This window comes from Eleutherodactylus coqui, chromosome 3, assembly GCF_035609145.1.
Source record: "Eleutherodactylus coqui strain aEleCoq1 chromosome 3, aEleCoq1.hap1, whole genome shotgun sequence".
In the NCBI taxonomy this organism is placed as follows: domain Eukaryota; kingdom Metazoa; phylum Chordata; class Amphibia; order Anura; family Eleutherodactylidae; genus Eleutherodactylus; species Eleutherodactylus coqui.
In genome coordinates this window covers 124,015,266-124,032,437 of record NC_089839.1, presented here as the reverse complement: position 1 = coordinate 124,032,437, position 17,172 = coordinate 124,015,266, and the positions used below count along the sequence as shown (strand labels likewise).

Below are 17,172 nucleotides of genomic sequence, written 5' to 3'. Positions count from 1 at the left end.
TATGTGGCCTTGCTCACGGGCTTGGCAAATATAGTATCGCAATCCCAGAAATAAAGTAGCTTCATCAGCATGAGTCTGGGGGGAGCGCCTGTTAAACGTTGAATAGACGGCATTCGATGTGCGCGTTCCAGTGCAAACGTGGGGGTCAGCGAGTCACCACCACAGCCAGGCCTCCAGATAGGTTACTGCTTTGTTACCTTCTGCGTTTTCTGGTAGTCCTACTATGCGTACATTATTACGTCTTGATCTGTTATCAAGATCGTCCACTTTATTCAGTAGTGCTGTAATATTTTGTGAGTTTCTGCGCGCGTCCTGTTTCAAAGGTTTTACACAGTTTTCCAACTCACGGACTCTCTCCTCCACTACTGTCATGCTCTCAGTAACTTTTTGCGTGTCATCTCTTATGATTCCCATGTTCTCTTGCAGGGATCCTATTTGCTGCTGCAGTGTGTTTTAGAGGGCAGTTGCATTTGTTATTTGCTCCCAGTATGTCCTTCAGTGTGGGCTCACTGGCTATGTCGGCTCTGCTAGATGCACTTTCATGTTGTGACCCACTGTCCTCTGTTATGTGCAGGTTTCTGCTTCTCCTCTTCTCCTCCTCCTCCTGCTATTGTTGGGGATGAATATCTACTTTACTCTGCTTTGTCCCTTTGTGTCCTCTATCAGTGATTTTTGCCTTTGTTCCTGCCACTCAGCCCTTGCAAATTTTGCCAACTTGTCTGCTGTCTTCCTGCTGACCTCCAGTTTATGTCTCCTCTTCTCCATGTGTGTCGACACCATCTTGAGCCTGCCGGCCAACAGCTCCACATGTTCTCCCCTGCTGTTTACGATGTGCCATGTCACTCTTCAGCCCTCCGGGTCTGCACTGCTTTACCAGACACCTCAGAAGCTGTTATAGCACTTATAGGGTTTTTTTATTCCACTGTCAGGATGTTAAAAGCGGGATAGTTGATCAGAGCTCTGGCCACACACAAACTTAAAAGTTCGGCCTTCTCAACATTATTCTTAACCAATTTACAATTTTCATCTTGTAAGTAACCAATCGCATCTTTGACTTTTTTCTTTTCCTTTTGACATACTCCCAAAATCCTTTTTTCCCCAGTCGTCTTAACGACAGCACCACCTGAGATAGCCTCCTCCTGGTTGGACAGGAACACACCGAGAGGTTAAAAGCTCTCCCCTCTCCCACCTTCCTCAGTGTCTTCCTGTCCTGTCAGGAGGCAGGATCCCCGAGAGGTGCTGGTGGAGACACCAGCATGAAGAAACTCACCGACAGATCGGAGGGCAGTGGGTTGGCCTATCCTCCCTTCCTGACGAGCGGCTCCCGGGACCCCACATGGGGTGGTTCCCCCGGGCCACGTTCCTCCCGTGGCGGCTCATGGGGGGTACAAAGCGGGGGCCTCAGCTCTCCTCCTCCGTCTGCTAGGACGTCATTGCGTCGGGGGATGTGAGGAGGGGGGTGGGGCTTGGTGTGGAGGCGCCAAATTTGAAAAAGGACCCTGAGAGAAGATCTACAGGACAGGTAAGCCATTGCTTTTAAGCTGGCTTGTATTGCTCCAAAGTGTCTGCAGCACTGGTTGTCAATGAGTGCTCCAGCACTGGACATCGCTGAATCTTCAGCTACAGCGGGGGCCGTAAGTAGCCAGTGGGGCAAAAAAAGTTTTATGCAAAAATCCAATGTATAATGTTTGGAATACTGCATCCTTATCCACAATAATATCCACAAAAAACTCTGTTTATCTGCCAGGGGGATAAAAGACACCCCTCCCAGAACGAAACCTAAAAAACGCGCACAGTGCGGATCGAGACTGCCAGCTACGTATGAGAGGCCTCTATGCAAGGCATGCATAGCCAGGCTAGTTAAAGAGGAATCAGGAGGATTCCTAGAAGATGTCAAGAAGCTGGTCAAGGAGGAAGTGCGGTCAGCTCTGACATCGCAATTGGCGCCGCCAGCGGGGTCATCCAGGGCTAAGCTCCAGAAAAAGTCGTATAGCCCGGAAGAATATTCAGACTCCGAAAAAAGCTTGATCGAGACAGAGCTGGAAGAACCAGCGCCCAAAGAGTCCTCAGATTAAGAGGAGTACAAGAAATATCTATTTCATCAGCAGGAGTTAGCGGAGCTCATTAAATCGGTCAGGGCCATCCTCAAAATGGAGGAACCCAGAGAGCCGCGTACAATCCAGGACGGGATTTTCGGGGGATTAGGGGAAAGATGCAGATATACCTTCCCAGGCCATAGTAACATTTCCAAGCTGATCCAGAAGGAATGGAAAAAACCCGACGCGGGATTCTTCTCCTTCTGGGGGGTTAAAAGGCTATACCCATTCGAGGAAGAGGTGTGCGCAAGCTGGGAGGAGATACCCAGAGTGGATGTCCCGGTGGCCAAAGTGGCGAAAAGGACAACTCTGCCTTTTGAGGACGCCACACAACTAAGAGAACCAATGGATTGGAAGGCTGAGGGCCTCCTGAGAAGATCTTGGGAAGCAGCAGCCAGTACCCTCAGACGGGGGTCGCAGCCACACATGTGGCCAGGACCCTGGGAGTATGGCTGGAGCAGCTGAAGCTCCACATAACTAACAAGACACCAAGGGAGTAAATTATAAATTCTCTCCCTATTCTAAAAATGCCACAAATTTTCTGGCAGACGCATCAGCGGAGACGGTAAAGCTCTCGGCAAAGGCCAGAAGAGTTTTATGGCTAAAATCCTGGTTGGGCGATTTAGCCTCAAAATACAAATTGTGCTAGCTTCCATTCTATGGCCAGTTTCTCTTTGGCCCAGATTTCGACAAAATCCTTGAGAAGGCATCCGACAGGAAGAAGGGATTCCCAGAGGAGAAACAACTGAAAGGAAAAACCTTTTTTCGGGCCCCAGCGCAGCAGTCCAAGTCCTATAGGGGCAAAGGCAAGACAGGCCGCTGGAGGAGGAATTTCCTCTTCAACCCCCACCAGGGGGACCCAACAAAACAAAAACCCTGACGCCATCCCAGTGGGGGCGAGGCTGGGGAACTTTGCGGATTGATGGACCTCAAATTGTGGGAGCTCATGGATCTCGGAGATCCTACAGCAGGGATACTAAATAAACTGGTGTCCCTCCCCAAAAGGAAATACGTTAGCACAGGAGGCTCAGCACAACAACTATGCCTACTCCAGCAGAGCGTTTGGGACTTGCTACATTCAAACGCAGTATCCTTTGTACCCCCGAACGAAGAGATTTAGGGTCATTACTCCAGACTCTTCCTGATAAGGAAACCATGCGGAAAGTAACGCATGATAAGCAATTTATAGCCCCTGAATGCCTTTATCAGATATCGGAAGTTCAAGATGAAGTCAATCTCCTTAACAGTGAAGCTGATACCAAGGGGAGCCTATATGACGTCCAAAGATTTAAAGGACGCGTACTTTCATGTGCCGATCCACAGGGATTCTCAGAAGTACCTGTGGTTCGCACTAGACATTGGCAGAAGAACAAGTCATCTTCAGTTCAGATGCCTTCCCTTCGGGATTTCCTCAGCGCCCCAAATTTTTACAAAAATTATGGCAGAGGTAGCAGCCTACCTAAGGCAAAGATCAGTCCTAATAATACCTTATCTGGACGACATTCTGATCGTAGCAGGGTCTAGAGAGCTCTTAGCGGAACACCCGTCGACAGTTCTCGATCTGCTCCAGTTCCTAGGTTGGATAATAAACTGGGAGAAATCCAGCTTAGATCCCAGCAGAAGAAAGGTATTCTTAAGCATAACGCTAGACTCGGAGGCTCAATGCTCCTTTCTTCCCGAGATAAAAATACAGAAGATCCTTTAACTAGTCAGGGCCTTTCTACGGAGGCGGTCATGTACAGTCCGGGAGGCCATGTCCCTCCTAGGGAGCCTGACATCCTGCATCCATGGGGTAGCATGGGCCCAAGCGCACACCAGACCCCTGCAGATCGCAATCCTTTCAGTCTGGGACAGAAGACAGTCCTCACTAGGAACAAAGATGCACATCAAGAACATCAAGTGAAGATATCCCTGCGCTGGTGGACATCCCCAGTGAACCTACAGAGAACGCCAGGCGGTTTGGAAGGCCCTCCAAGGGGTGGTGGACTCAGTAAGCAATCAACACATAAAAATCTTGTCGGACAACACGGCGGTTGCCCACATTCGGCGTCAAGGGGGAACAAGGTCACCAGCCCTACAGAGCATCTCGCTAAAGATCTTCCGCTGGGCAGAGGGCAGAGTCCTTTCAATCTCGGCAACACCTAAAAGGATCGCTGAACCAAAGGGCAGATTTCCTCAGCAGAAGACGTATAGACCCAGGAGAGTGGTCTCTCTATCTCAGGAGGCGTTCAGAATCCTAACAAACAGCTGGGGACCCCCACAACTAGATCTCTTTGCAACCAAAGAGAACGCCAAGGTGAAGAACTTCTCCCTCAGACCAGGGGACCAGCCAACAGTGGTAGACGCCCTGAATCAGAATTGGGATAGAAAGCTGGTGGTATGCCTTTCTTCCAATACCGTTGATTCCAAGAGTGTTGCAATACTTCAGATCAGAGATGCACGCTGATTCTAGTGGCCCCCTTCTGGCCGAGGAAGAGCTGGTTCAGTCTTCTAAGAACATTAAGCATCTAGCACACAGTCATCTTTCCTGCCCAGGCAGATCTACTGACGCAGGGGCCTCTGAGCTACTCGAATATAGACAATCTCCACCTAACAGCATGGATCTTGAAGAATCCACACTGAGAAGAAGGGGGTTCTCCGAGAAAGTGATGGGGACCCTAATGGCAAGTAGGAGGAAAACAACCAACCTTATTTATTTAGGTCTGGAGAAAGTTTATCTCATCCAGGCAGGAAAGAGAATCCCAGGGCTCCCTTCAGGACATCCCCTTAATCCTGGAGTTCTTGCAGGAGGGCCTGGATATGGGCCTCTCCCCAAGCACCTTGAGAGTTCAGGTCGCAGCCCTTAGTGCTCTATTCGACACCAAGTTATCAGAGAGCAGGTGGATTAGCAGATTCCTGACAGCAGCAGATAGGTTACGACCTAGGCCCACAAATATATTTCCGGACTGGAATCTAAATTGGGTCCTGAAAGCTATGTCAGCACAACCCTTCGAACCTATCAAAGCGCTTTTAATAAGAATGCTCACGATCAAAACGGGTTTCCTGGTGGCCATTACCTCAGCAAGACGGGTTAGTGAACTACAGGCCCTATCTATCCGCCACCCGTTCCTTAAAATTACTGACACAAAGTTAGTGTTCAAAACAGACCCAGCCTTTATGCCGAAGGTGGTGTCACCCATTCCGTAGAGCTCAGGATGTAGTGATCCCCTCATTCTTCGATAAACCTAAAGCCGAGGGGGAAAAACCCCTAAATTTTCCTGAGTTACATTAACATAAGAGACGACAATTTGTTCGAAGTAGTAGGAAAAATGTACGAAATATTTCCTTAGGAAAAGTATAGGTTAAAATACTAGTTAGGTAAAGCTTTAAGTTAAGCTCCTACCCCCGGCAATTCGTTAGAAACCACTGAGGAAGGTGGGAGAGGGGGGAGCTTTTAAACTCTCAGGTGGTGCTGTCGTGGAGACTCCTGGAAACCCGATTATCGGGTAGGTTTAATCACCTATTTATTGCTTTTGGCCTCTGTTGCAAACCTCAGTTCATTATTTGCTTTTCTGACACTTGCCCTACAGTTTCTGCAGACCGCATTATATTCTTCTTTAGATATTCCCCCCTCTTTCCATTTGATAAACATATTTTCTTCCTTTTTTAATATCTGTACAAATTCTATATTTATCCATTCTGGTTTCTTTAAATGCTTACCATTCTTCCTTCCTTTAGAGATTGTTAACGATTGTACTTTGAGAATCTCATTTTGCAATATTTCCCAACCTTCTTGGACATTTCTGTCCTTAAGAACAGCCAGCTATTGAATTCGTCCAACCCTCTTTGAATTCATTAAAATCTGCTTTTCTAAAATCCAATTTTGAGGTCAGAATTTTTTCAGGTCTTCCTCCCCTTTTTATCCAAAATTCAAGGATAGCATGATCACTGCCTTCTAAGGTTCCAGCCACCCTTACTTCCTCAACCATTTCCTCCCTGTTGGTAAGAATTAGGTCCAAGATAGCAGATTCCCTTGTTTTCTCTTTTTATCTCATTTTATTTCTCACCAGAGTGAGAGAACCATATCTCACCATCCTGCTCTTAAATGTGCATGTGAATGTAGGATTGTTTTAGTGGTTGCTTTATTTTTTTCCTTTTTTTTATTTTTTGTTGCGTGTTTTGTGAGGGATTCTGCCCAAAGTCTGACAATATAGTTTAAGTTCGGTGCATTTGTGTGGGATATCCAGGGGCTCCATACCTTTCGAAAAGCGGGACAGTGTCTTGTCGTATGGCTATGAGTTTTATTAATGCGAGCTACTAGAAGTTCATATGGGAGCGTTGGCTTACGCCACTGTTGAGCAATCAATATTTGGGCTGACATCGTGATATGTAGTAGTAGTTTAAATGGAGCGTTGCGCATTCCCTTGGGTTTGTCTCCCAGGAGTAGCACGAAGGGGTTGAGTCTGAGAGTTGTCCCAGTCACTGTAGCTATAAGGTGGGAGACCCTTTTCCAGTAGGTCTGCGCCAACGGACATGTCCACCAAGTGTGGAGTTGAGAACCCCCTTCGTTGCATCCCCGGAAGCAAGTATTTGGTATCTCTGGGTAGATTGCATTTAATCTCTCTGGGACCAAATATGCCCTATGCAGGACCTTTACTGAAGTTTCTGTCAAGGCTACTTGCCAGCTGTTTTTGCTTATATTTTCACAGCAGTGATGCCATCGCTCTAGTGTTAAAGATGCATTCAAGTCTGATTCCCATTGTATCATGAAGGCGTGTTTGGCGTCTTGTAGAGTCTTGTTAAGCATATTGTAGAACTGCGAGCGAGTCCCTGGGTGTGTGGGGCAGAATTTGCATATGGCTTCCATAGAGGTCATTTTGGTTTTGATTGTGGGAGGTAGTATGGAGGCCCGGAAATGGAATATTTGTAGCTTCCTCCACCATTCCTGTGGTGGTGGTCTATGTTGGCTGGTGAAGGTGTGTAATGAGATCAGTTTATGGTGTACTAGCGTACCCGTCGCGCGTTGCTGCGAAGACAGACATACATACATTCGTTGCTGCGAAGACAGACAGACATAGCTATACAATCCAGTTATTTACACTTTGCTTGTCTGCCTGCGTGCCGTGGATTATTCTAGGGGTTTTCCCCAGCTCGCAACATTGTATCCAATAAGCGAGTTCTCCACTAAACATTGTTCTCCATTAAAGAACTGAGCGTACCTTTTTTATAAATGACGGCAGCAGCGACCAATGAGATTTTGTAGGCCGCTGCTTCCCCCTTGCAGGCTGAATAAAATAGCCGTTGTGTGGAACATCCAATTTATCCGGCTGCTGTGGCTTCTTGGGAAGATAGCCTAGTACATGTTTGCCCACTTCCAACTCCAATGGAGACTGACTGTAAATGGCTGGCGTGCTCTAGTATTTATGGTTCCAAGCTGTACGTGTCATTGCATACAGTCTATCTATCTATCTTTCTGTCTGTCTATCTGGGTTATTGCATACAGTCTATCTATCTGTCTGTCTATCTGGGTTATTGCATACAGTCTATCTATCTGTCTGTCTATCTGGGTTATTGCATACAGTCTATCTATCTATCTGTCTGTCTATCTGGGTTATTGCATACAGTCTATCTATCTGTCTATCTGGGTTATTGCATACAGTCTATCTATCTGTCTGTCTATCTATCTATCTAGGTTATTGCATACAGTCTGTCTGTCTGTCTGTCTGTCTATCTATCTATCTATCTATCTATCTATCTATTTGGGTTATTGCATACAGTCTATCTATCTGTCTGTCTATCTATCTATCTATCTATCTATCTGGGTTATTGCATACAGTCTGTCTGTCTGTCTATCTATCTATCTATCTATCTATGACATCAGGAAATGAGAGAATTAGATTCCGTACGTAAAATTTGGACACTAATTCTTTGGCGCTTTGAATTGAATAATCAAGTTGGGACCCATTAGCTTTTCCCATTTATGACCTAATCAATGTTCGTGCCAAATTTCAAGTTTCTATGACATTGGGAAGTGAGAGAATTAAATTCCGTACATAAAATTTGGACGCTAATTCTTTTGCGCTTAGAATTGAATAATCGAGTTGGGATGAGACATAAGGCCTTGCCCATAAGCATTCCCCAACCTCCAAGAACTGAACCTACCTACCTGAATGAGATTTTGTAGGCCGCTGCTTCCCCCTTGCGGGCTGAATAAAATAGCCGTTGGGTGGAACATACAATTTATCCGGCTGCTGTGGCTTCTAAGGAAGATATCCTAGTACTTGTTTACCCACTTCCAACTCCAATGGTAATTGGCTGGCGTGCTCTAGTGGTTCCAAGCTGTACGTGTCATAATAGAGCCTTAATGACATCACAATGCAGCTTTATAGAACATGTTGGGGCATGTTCAAGGGCGTCCGATGTTGATGACATCAGTGATGACATCACAATAGCAGGTGGCTTACTTACTCGATCTACGTGGGGGGGGGGCGTAACTTTCGACGACGCTCGCGCGCCATTTATCGTAGGATATTTGTACTATGCCTATAATCTTCCCAGGAGTGTACTTAACAACTTCCCAAAGTTTCATGGCGATCGGATGAATGGTGTAGTAGCGCATAAAGGACAAACAGACACGCACGCACGCACGCAGACACGCACGCAGACAGACATACATTCAATTTTATATATATAGATGAGAAAATCATACAGGGATATTAGGTTTTTTGTTTTCAACCATATAAATTGCGACACTTTCAAACCCGGCGGGAATTCTGGGTTATGTAATAGTGGGGTAAGTGGAGATAGGATATTTGAAGGGTTCAGTTTGAATCTGATTTGTCTCCATAGAAAAATGGAGAAAAAAGTGAAAGGGGCATGTATTTTAAAGCCAGGCAGGAGAGGGGTCTTAGTCCAGAGTAGTACTGGCCATGTGTGTGGGGAGATTTGTGATTCCTCTATGGAGGTCCACAGTGGGGCCTGGCGTCCTGCATATATAGGTGGAATCTGTGCTTAACGGGCATCTTTAGTATTTGAGGATGCAGGGTACCGACAAGCCTCCATATTTTTTGTGCAAACACATTAGAGGTTTCGAAATTCTGCGGCGTTTATTTGCCCATATGAAGGTGAATATTTTTTTTTGGGAACGCGTTAAGGGTTGAGGTTGGGACTGGGATGAGAAGGGTGCTGAATAGGTAGAGTAATTTGGGTAATAAGGTCATTTTAATGCTGTGTATACTGCCGATCCATGAAAGATAAGGGGAATCCCATCTCTCTAGATCAAGTTCTAATTGGCGAAATAGTGGATCATAGTTGTGCTTATATTGGAAGTCTAGTGTACTAGTGAGTTTTATCCCCAGATATGGTAGATAGTGGCATTGCGTTTTAAATTGGAAGTTAGTTTCTATTAGTTTTTGTGTATTAATGGGGGTGTTGCAGTGCAGGATTTCCGATTTCATCTGATTGATTTTGAGTCCGGAGATATGGCTAAATTTTTTAAGTAGCTCTAGCAGGTTAGGTAGGGATGTTAGTGGGTTGGTAATTGTTAGGAGGAGGTCGTCGGCAAATAAACTCCATTTGTTGTTGGTGGGGTCTACTTGCAGTCCTGTGATTCTCTCGTATGGCAATTGCTAATGGTTCCATTGCTAGCGCAAATATTGCAAGTGAGAGAGGACATCCTTGTCGGGTGCCTCTCAGGATTTGTATTGGGGTGGGCTAGGTTGATGGGATTTTGAGGTAGGCAGTGGGTTTAGAATAGAGTGCTGATATGATTTTTAAGAATGGGCTAGTAAATCCCATTTTATTGAGGACTGATTGAAGGTAGGACCATGACAGGGAATCGAAGGCTTTCTCTATGTCTAGAGCTATTACCGACATAGGGGTTTTGGTGTTGTTTGCGTTGTGGATGAGCTTGAGGATTTTTCTTACGTTATCTGGGGCCTGTCTTCCTAGGATGAAGCCCACTTGGTCCCGGTGGATTAACGAGGGAAGTAGTCTGTTTATCCTGCTCGCTATGATGGAGGTAAAAAGTTTTAGGTCTATATTAAGGAGTGAGATGGGCCTATAATTCGAGGGGATGGTGTGATCCTTTCCTGGTTTTGGGATGGTTGTGATTAGGGCTTGTAGAAAGTCTGCGTGGATGTGGCCTTTGTGAAGGATGTGGTTGAATAATGCTGTTAAATGGGGTTTTAGCAGGGGGGTGAATTTTTTTTATAGTATAGGGATGTAAATCCATCCGGCCCTGGGGCTTTGCCTCGCTTCAGCCGTTTAATCGCCCATTCTGTGTCCTCGTCGTTTATTAAGGCATTTAGATCAGCTAGGTCGGATTCCGACAGGTGGGGTAGATTAAGTTGGGAGAAGAATTCCCTGGTGATGTTTTCTGGCGGGGCTTGTTGATGTTTATATAGATTTTGATAATATTGGTGGAAGGTTTTGTAAATTTTATCAGGGTTAGAAGTAATTTGGCCTCGCTGCGTTTTAATTTTGTGAATTGTGTTTGATTGTTTTTCCCTCAATTGTCTAGCTAGGAGTTTGTCTGGTTTGTTTGCATACCGGTAGAATGTTGCCTGCGTCCAGGCCAGTGCTCTTTCTGTTTTGTGGGACAGCAATACGTTTAAATCTAGTCTGGTGTCCCGTATGGTTTTTCTTAAGTAGGGGGAGGGATGTTGTGTGTAGGCGATTTCAAGTTTGCGTATTTTGTGTTCTAGTGCTTATTGGGTTTTTGCTTTCTCTCTTTTCTTCTGCGAGGCCATGGCAATCAGGGCACCTCGTATTACGGGTTTGTGGGCTAACCATCAGATTTCCGGTTCTGTGTCCTCTGGCGTGTTATGGTGAAAGTACTCTTCGAGCTTCTGCTGTAGCACGGTAGTTGAAGCCGGATTAGTGAGGAGGGCCTTGTTTAGCCTCCATGTGTAGGGGATTCTTGTTTGTGGGGACAATTTCGGCCAAGACTGCGTCATGGTCTGACCATGCACTGACCAGTTGGCGAGAGAAAGATAGTAAGGGCAGGGTCAGGGAGTTTGTGAGGATCCAGTCCAGCCTAAAGTGATGTTTGTGCGCTGGTGAGAAGTAAGTGTATCCTCTCTTGGCCTGGTTAAACTCCCGCTAGGTGTCCGCTAGTGTTAGTGTCTGGAATATTTCTCTGAGCCTCTTTCTCTGTCTTTTGTCTTTTGTGGGGGAGGTTGGGGAGGTGGAGTCGATACTGGGGTCCTTAGTGAAATTAAAGTCTCCACACCATATTAATCTGGTGTATTCTAGGGAGACAAGGATGTCACATATCTCTAGGAAAAATTCTATGGTGTTTTCGTTAGGTGCATAGGTGTTAACTACGTACAGTTTATAATTGTATAGATCCCCTGTCAGTATCGGGTACTGGCCCTGGTTATCTGTAAGCATGTTGTTCAGTTTAAAGGGGAGGGAGTTCCAAATGAAGATGCACACCCCTCTGCTTTTTGTGACATAGCGGGCATGGTGGTGTGTTTGGTATCTGGGATCGAAAAATTTTGGGATGGAGGTGATTGAGAAATGGGATTCTTGTATGCAGATAATGTCGGGTTTGTGCCTTTCATAATCTATGAAGGCTTTTCTGCATTTCTGGGAGGGAGTTTAGTCCTCGGACATTATGGCTTAGCACTCTACACATGATTGTTTGGGTTAGTTAGTGCGCTGGTGTTAAGAGATGGTTGGGTAGGATTAATTTTATATGAGGGAGGTGTTGTGTTGTTCCTCTGTATGGTGAGATGTGGTGATAAAGGAGTAGTGTACCCTGTAACAAACAGAACAGTCAAAATAACATAGTTGCAAATTTTCCTAAATACTTTAAACTTAAAACAAGATAGGAAGCGAAAGGGGTCCTTAAATCGGACCGGCCAAATTCGCTTAAACCAGTTGGACAGCATTTCGTCTGCATTGGTGGTATTGTTTGTATGTAATGTTGGTAGCGGCTGATAGGCCGCTGGGAGGGCAACTCAAAGTCTTATTTGCCTCTACAGTTATTGGGTGATATAGTGTCCTGACAGCGACCACCCAGGGTGTCACAGCATAATGAAGCGGAGTTAAGAAAATCTGTCGCACCCCTGGTGTTCATCTGTTGGAAGTGACATACATGTCAGGGCACCACATACTCTACTATGCTTGGTAACTTCAGTGTGGTGTCTCTTGGGAAGGGGGTGGACGTGGTCTCTGGCGTCTTCTTACCCACCATCTTGTGGGACATTGGGGTTGTGGGGGCTGTTGTCCTGGGGTTGCGACATCATCCATTGGTATGTTTGCGGCCTGGAGTATTTCTTGTTCTTCTGTCAGCGTGTGGATGATGTGTTCCTGGCCTTCAATTGTAAAAGATAGCATGAATGGGAAGCCCCAGCAGTAGCGTATTTGCACTTTTTGCAATGCCAGAGTGATAGGGCGCAGTCGTCTTCTGCGCTCGAGCGTGGATGGGGCCAGGTCTGCGAATATTTGTACACCCTGGTCCACTCAGGGAGTGGGGATACGTTTCTTGCAGCTGCAAGGATCATGTCTCTGGCCTCTGCGTAGTGCAGTTTTAGGATAATGTCCCTGGGGTGATTTGAATTGCGTAGTTTGCCAAGTGCTCTGTGTATGCGGTCCATTTGAAATAAATTGGGGTCTGCTTGTGGGAGGAGGTCTTGAAAAATGTTTAGTACAGTTTCTTTAAGTGATGTGAAGCGCTCCGGCAATCCTCTAATACGTAGATTAACTCTTCTAGATCTGTTTTCAAGATCTTCGAGTTTTAACTGTAGCTGCTCTATCATTTCTTGGTTTTCTTTGATGAGGCTTCTGTCTTGGTCTATTGCCTCTATTATTTTTTCGTCATTATTTTCAATCTCGTCTACTCGTTGGCCCAGTTCATGTGTTTGCTTTGAGAATTTGGAGATTGCATCTTGTAGCTCCTTTTTAAATAATTGTTGATTATCATATAGCTCCTTGATGTCTATGTTAGAGGGATTAGCGTTGCTTTGAGGTGGGTCTGGAGCTTTGTTTTGTGAGGTGGACGGCTGGTCAGAGTCTTGGTCTTCCATTTCTGAAGTAGGTTGAAAGCGGGAAATTTTTGGGATTGTTTGAGACAGGTTTTGTAACGGAACGGGTTTCGGGTTTTTCCCGTATTTTGGTTTTAGTGGTAGAGGCGTTTAGTTCGCTATGTGTATATTGAGTTGCGGCTTTAAGGAATCACATGCCACCAGGCAGTCGGGGGTTAATACAGTAGCATCGAACCTCTGGGTATGCGTCCGCTGGAGTACTCTTTTGGTAGCTTTACAGTTTAGGACAGGTGGGGGTTTGGTGGTTTTCTGTAAAAGCGGTTAGGCTGGACGCTGTGGTGATTTAGGGGGGGCAAAGGAGTGTCTCTCTCTGCGGAACAGACCCGCTCTGCTGTAGTCTGCCAGGCTGTTGGTATTCGGGGTTTGTAGTGGGTTCAGTGCCTGTGATCGCAGTGGAGGTGGCATAGTGCAGAATGTGGCGGCTAGTTGGTGTGGCGCCAAAACCTTGACACCCTACCAATGTCCCTTGCCTGACTTTACAGTCTTTGTAAAAATGTAAATATGTGGTGGGGGGTGCAGTAACACTCACCGTGGTCCACTGTGACTTTTGGACTCCCGGCCCGGCACTGGTTTACGTGGTGCTGCTCTCCTCTTGCTCCCTTACTGACTGAAGAGCCGTTCTTCTGAGCCTCGGGTGCCTCTGAGGTCTCTGATAGCCCTGGTTGGTACAGCTGGCCTGTCTTCTCCTCACCCGAACGGCAGTTATTTGCAGGTGCCTTGCTGGGGCTCAGTGCTGGCACTCCTCTGCTCTTCTGCTGCCCCCCCCCCCCTTTCCTGCTTGTGGTGCAGCTCCCCTGCTTCTCCTCCGGCAGCTCTCCTCAGACTTCGGTTGCAGCGGCTGTGGGATCTGGCTTCCCCCCCTTTGTGGGGTCGGGTCTCGCTCTGCCTGATGTCCTCTGTGGAGGCTCCTGCTGCCCCGCTATCCGCACATCCAGTTCGGCTGCTCTCTGCGCTCCAGGTCGCGGCGCCGCCGCTCGGATGGGCCGCTTGTCTCTCCGGCACTCAGCGGGTCGAGTGAGGACTTACTCTGTGCCTCTTAGGGTGGGGGCCCCGGTCCTGGTAATTTCGGGAGCTTTTGCGCTTTTTATTTCCTCCAAAACTGCGTTTTAATGCGGTCCGGCCGGAGGAGACACAGAGCGCGCGTCCTCTCCCGCTCTCCACTAAGCCACGCCCCCCGGATCCATTACTTTTACCTGAGAGAGATTCCCAACAAATGTCTGCATAGTTAAAATCTCCCATGATCAATGTCATGCTTTTTTGAGAGCTTAGCCATCTGATTTAGAAAATGTTCATCAATATCTTCTGCTTGTCCAGGTGGCCTATAGTAAATGCCTACAATAGTGTCCTTTCTGCTGTTCTCTCCTTGTATTCTTACCAGCAGCGTAACTTGAAGCTCCTGGGCCCCAATGCAAAACCTGCAACAGAGCTCCCAACTATAATGCTTTATTCATAGTACTGGGCTCCCTATATGGATAGGAGAGGCCTTATGAACCCCCTAAGAACCCCTGGGCCTGGATGAAACAGCATCCCCCTATATCACAGAAACGTAAGGAGATAAGGTCCATGAGATTAATTCACCTGACAGAGCTGTTTTAGTGGTATCTGACTTATCTTGGGTTATGTCCTGTCCAATTCTAGAATTGATTTGGTACACCGTACCATGGGGGTGAGGAGAACATCAGAGTGGGAGCATGGGGTGCAAATGATAGTGTGTGTACATGTCAATGTTTGTTTGAGAATAAGTTTTTCTTTTTCTTTTGTATAATTGCACTTATTTGATGATAAAATGTAAAACGGATAATCTACTCTTATATCCCTATAAAATTGCATCACTGATATCTATCTATATATATAAAGCTGAAAGCCCTGACTGACTGACTCACTGACTGACTCACTGACTGACTCACTGACTGACTCACTGACTGACTCACTGACTGACTCACTGACTGACTCACTGACTGACTCACTGACTGACTCACTGACTGACTCACTGACTGACTCACTGACTGACTCACTGACTGACTGACTGACTGACTGACTGACTGACTCACTGACTGACTCACTGACTGACTCACTGACTCACTCACTGACTGACTCACTGACTCACTCACTGACTGACTCACTGACTCACTGACTCACTCACTGACTCACTGACTCACTGACTCACTGACTGACTCACTGACTGACTCACTGACTGACTCACTGACTGACTCACTGACTGACTCACTGACTCACTCACTGACTCACTGACTCACTGACTCACTGACTCACTGACTCACTGACTCACTGACTCACTGACTGACTCACTGACTCACTGACTCACTGACTGACTGACTGACTCACTGACTGACTGACTGACTCACTGACTGACTCACTGACTGACTCACTGACTGACTCACTGACTGACTCACTGACTGACTCACTGACTGACTCACTGACTGACTCACTGACTGACTCACTGACTGACTCACTGACTCACTGACTCACTGACTGACTCACTGACTGACTCACTGACTGACTCACTGACTCACTGACTCACTGACTCACTGACTGACTGACTCACTGACTGACTGACTCACTGACTGACTGACTCACTGACTGACTGACTCACTGACTGACTGACTCACTGACTGACCGACTCACTGACTGACTGACTCACTGACTGACTGACTCACTGACTGACTGACTCACTGACTGACCGACTCACTGACTGACCGACTCACTGACTGACCGACTCACTGACTGACCGACTGACTGACTGACTGACTGACTGACTGACTGACTCACTGACTGACTGACTCACTGACTCACTGACTCACTGACTGACTCACTGACTGACTCACTGACTGACTCACTGACTGACTCACTGACTGACTCACTGACTGACTCACTGACTGACTCACTGACTGACTCACTGACTGACTCACTGACTGACTCACTGACTGACTCACTGACTGACTCACTGACTGACTCACTGACTGACTGACTCACTGACTCACTGACTGACTGACTCACTGACTCACTGACTGACTGACTCACTGACTCACTGACTGACTGACTGACTCACTGACTCACTGACTGACTCACTGACTGACTCACTGACTGACTGACTCACTGACTGACTGACTCACTGACTGACTGACTCACTGACTGACTGACTCACTGACTGACTGACTCACTGACTGACCGACTCACTGACTGACCGACTCACTGACTGACCGACTCACTGACTGACCGACTCACTGACTGACTGACTCACTGACTCACTGACTCACTGACTCACTGACTCACTGACTCACTGACTCACTGACTCACTGACTGACTGACTGACTGACTCACTGACTCACTGACTGACTGACTCACTGACTGACTGACTCACTGACTGACTGACTCACTGACTGACTGACTGACTCACTGACTCACTGACTCACTGACTCACTGACTGACTGACTCACTGACTCACTGACTCACTCACTGACTCACTGACTGACTCACTGACTGACTCACTGACTGACTCACTGACTGACTCACTGACTGACTGACTCACTGACTGACTGACTCACTGACTGACTGACTCACTGACTGACTCACTGACTGACTGACTCACTGACTCACTGACTCACTGACTCACTGACTGACTGACTCACTGACTCACTGACTCACTGACTCACTGACTCACTGACTGACTGACTCACTGACTCACTGACTGACTGACTCACTGACTGACTGACTCACTGACTCACTGACTCACTGACTCACTGACTCACTGACTGACTGACTCACTGACTGACTGACTCACTGACTGACTCACTGACTGACTCACTGACTGACTCACTGACTGACTCACTGACTGACTCACTGACTGACTCACTGACTGACTCACTGACTGACTCACTGACTGACTCACTGACTGACTCACTGACTGACTCACTGACTGACTCACTGACTCACTGACTCACTGACTCACTGACTCACTGACTCACTGACTGACTCACTGACTGACTGACTCACTGACTGACTGACTCACTGACTGACTGACTCACTGA

At 46.9% G+C, this 17,172-nt stretch overlaps 1 protein-coding gene across 6 annotated transcripts in view; it reads left to right on the top strand.

The window, feature by feature from the left end:
* SCCPDH (saccharopine dehydrogenase (putative)) overlaps positions 1–17,172 on the top strand; it is a 129,050-nt gene that overhangs the window by 60,745 nt on the left and 51,133 nt on the right. The gene's annotated exons all lie outside the window — the stretch shown is intronic.